At 39.2% G+C, this 3,708-nt stretch overlaps 1 pseudogene; it reads right to left on the bottom strand.

The window, feature by feature from the left end:
• Nucleotides 1–3,371: 3,371 nt before the first annotated feature.
• LOC145301553 (5S ribosomal RNA) lies at nt 3,372–3,489 on the bottom strand (annotated as a pseudogene).
• Nucleotides 3,490–3,708: the final 219 nt, after the last annotated feature.

Here is a 3,708-nt window from a genome sequence, read left to right as displayed (position 1 = left end):
TCATGTGCTCAGCTCGCCTGAGACATGACGTATGATTGTGCAAGCCGGGGGCAAAACTGCATGCCTGCGCCAATCAACTTTGAGCTTGTAAATGAAAGACTAAACCCGCGAAGCAAATTCGCTGGTTCGCCATAATACAATCGTATAAAATACTTACCAAGTATATATTATTTAGGTCAAATCAATCAGTTCGGACAGTTCTTAAAGGTAATTGTTGAAAAAAAAGTTGTGTCTGTTTTTGTTTTGTTTTCTTTCGACGAAAAATAGAAAATTTTCGTATTATTTAGATTCTTCGGGTTACTGTTCTCATCTTAAGTATTATTTTCACAACGTTTCGTTCGATATAACCTCCGACTTTCTTCAGGTGTGTCTTGTCGAACTTGGGAATGTTTCTGTCGAACTCGGGAATGTTTCTGTCTGTTCGCATGTTCGAGGTTAAGTAGTCTACAGAATTCCCAGTGCACTGCCTTCCCTATGCGGCCGTACCTGTTCTCATATTCATTTTGGACTAATTTTCTAATTCACTTATTATGGGTTATCGTTTCGTCTCTTTGTCCACTACATCTACATTTACTGTTTTCCTGTGTTTTATTTTATCGTCCATGCAATGCTTTCTCTTACAACGTTTCTTTTCTTGCCTTTTTGTTTCTTCTTGATTGTGTCTCTCGTTGCGGTAATCAATCTTTCTGTGTTCTGGATCATATTATTATTGGCTCACAAGGAGCTTTCACACAGGTCATCAAAGATCTCCCATTAAAAACCTGTGGTGTTCCCTGGAAGCTGAGCACCAACAAGTCTCCCCATACGTCCAGCACTCTCCACCTCCTTTGATAGCATTTGCAAATAAATTTGCGCTATCGCAACAGTCTCTCGCCATTGATTTCTCGCTGGCAGCGGCCATTGGTCTACACTGGAATTTGAGTGGCACTAAGCCTCCCCAAGGTCCCAGTTCTCTTTGCACTTGTCCAGCGGAGGTCTGGTCAGTGCGCTCTCCTCGGTCTCTCCTTCCTCCTTGACCTTCCTTGGCTATTTGGTATCACACTTTTTTGGAGAGGGGAACAGTGATGGGGCAATGATAGGGGATGCGGATGTAGAACTTGTAGATATATAGCTTCGGGGTTCTTTGTTCCCTGTAACCCTTCTTCATGTTTTGCCTCTGCAGCAGTTTGTCTGACTCACGCATGTGGTTCATCTCTGCATTCTTTAATATTTCAGCCGTTTTTATTATCGTTAGTCTTTGTATCTTTACAGCCATTCCCCTGATTCCAATTTCTGACATTCTTTTTTTCCAGGTTTTTCGGAATTGTTCTTAGTGCTCCTACTATTATCGGTACTATTTTGATTTTCTATCATCCAAATTCCTTTTAACTCTCTGGCTAGCTCTGTGTATTTGCTCCATTTCTCCTTTTCTTTCATACTCACCCTGTGGTCAGCTGGGACAGCAAAGTCTACGATTTGACAGGATTTTTCTTTCTTGTTAATTATTACGACAGCTGGTCTTCTTGCTTGGATAGGTTTGTCCGTCTGTATGTCCATGTCCCATAGGATTTTGTGGTTCTCGCTTTTGAGTACTGTTGCAGGCTTATACTTGTACCATTTGTCTGTGCGTTCAAAATGCAGTTGTTTGCATAATTCCCAGTGTAGGCCTTCCCCATTTGATCGTCCCTGTTTTTGTATTCCTTTTGGCCCTGTTTGCTGCATTGACTTAATATATGATTTATCGTTTCGTCTCTTTGTCCACAGAGTCTGCATTTGCTGGGGGGGGGGTTGTGTGTTTTATCGATATTTGCTTTGATATGGTTGGTTCTTATCGAGTTATATTGTGCTGCAGTCATTAGGAATTCAGTTTATTGGTTTACATGTCCTTTTTGCATCCATGTCCAGGTGTTCTTATTATTCTCATCTTTTGTCATTCTTATAAATCTTCCATGTAGTTTTTTCTCTTCCCATTTTTCTTTTCTCGTTTTGTTCTTTGTCTCTCTGTTTTCTGTTTTGTTGATTTTATCCATGTCTCTTGCTGCCGTAATTATCCTTTCAGTGTTTTGCATTATGTATTTTTCTAGTTCTTTTTTCGTGTCCTTCACACAGTCTTCTATGCAGACCAGTCCTCTCCCGCCGCCTTTCCTTTTCATGTAGAGTCTGTCAATGTCGTCCGTTGGGTATAGTGCATTGTGCATGGTCATGAGTTTCCTGGTCTTCTGATCGAGCTGTCTCAGTTCTTCTTTTGTCCACATTACTAGTGATACTACCCATGTATTTATACCTTTTATAAGGTCTCTGCTATATAATTTCGTTTCCAAGAGTTTCTTCTTCTTCTTCTTCTTCTTCTTCTTCTTCTTCTTTTTCTTCTTCTTCTAATTTTATTGTTGTTGTTGTTTTGTTGTGTTATCGTGTTGTTTTGTTATGTTGTTGTTGTTGTTGTTGTTGTTGTTGTTGTTTTGTGTTGTTTTGCTTTGTTGTTTTGTTGTTGTTGTTGCTGTTGTGTTGTTTTGTTATGTTGTTATTTTGTTGTGTTATTGTTTTGTTTTGTTGTTGTTTTGTTGTTGCTGTTGTGTTGTTTTATTATGTTGTTATTTTATTTTGTTGCGGTTTTGTTGTTGTTCTTCTTCTTCTTTTTCACTAAGATTCCTCACACAAATCATCATCAGAGATTACTCACTAACAACAACCCGTGGTGTTCCCTGGAGTCTTGGCGATGGCAAGGCTCTCTAGATTCCCAGTACTCTCCACCTCTTTCGATAACCATTGCAAATGAATTTGCATTATCGCAACAGCAATCGTTTATTATTGGCTTCTCGCTGGCAATGACCATTGATCTTCACTGCAAATTGTGTGGTAGCAAGCTTCCCTAAGATCTCAGTCCTCTTCATACTCATCCAGTGAAAATTTGGTTAGTTTTTTTCTTGTTGGTCATTCCATCCTCTTCGACCTTTCTCGACTATTTGGTGTAGTACTAGTCGATGCCGACACTTATTATTATTAGACATTTTAGCCCATTTAAAATGGGCATAATAATAATAGCAATAGTATAGTTTCGGTTTCAGACAGATAGATACCAGATCTCCATCAGAAATAAAAATACAATTTTCGACCTCAAACAAACTCCATTAGTAATAGAGGTACAGTAAAATATTATTAATAGAAGTGATAGTATAGTTTCGGCTTCAGACGAATATCAGTTCTTATCATTATTCCGACACCTCTGTTCAGTCTCAAGAGACAATGGATACCCGCTGTAAGAGTAGCTGTGCATGTAATTGGGAGGCAAGGGTTGCATAATCACCAACCACACCTCTTCTGAATCGGTACTGCTTCAGTCGAGTGGCGAGAAGTGCTAGATGACTGAAAACAATGCTGAGATAAGCAGAGAACACATACAGCACCTGGAATTCTCAAATGGTCACCCATTTTCGTACTGTCCAATCTCAACGTTGCTTAACTTCAGTGATCTGACGGGAACTCGTGTGTCAACGTGATTATGCCGTATTATCATAAATAATAGAAACAAAATAGGCAACTTAATCGAGCATTAATGAGTACAATGTTAATCGAAGTGATAGTATACTTTCGGCTTCAGACAAACGGATACAAGATAGAAGTACAACTGTGCAATTAATAGAGGTAATAGAGTTTGGGATTCAGACAGACAAATACCAAATCTCCATTAGTAAAAATGTTACAAAACGCAGACGCGCATACGGCAGCTGC

This window comes from Euprymna scolopes, chromosome 18 (assembly GCF_053919585.1).
Source record: "Euprymna scolopes isolate OS-2025 chromosome 18, ASM5391958v1, whole genome shotgun sequence".
NCBI classification, from domain to species: domain Eukaryota; kingdom Metazoa; phylum Mollusca; class Cephalopoda; order Sepiida; family Sepiolidae; genus Euprymna; species Euprymna scolopes.
This window is presented reverse-complemented; position numbering and strand designations above follow the sequence as displayed.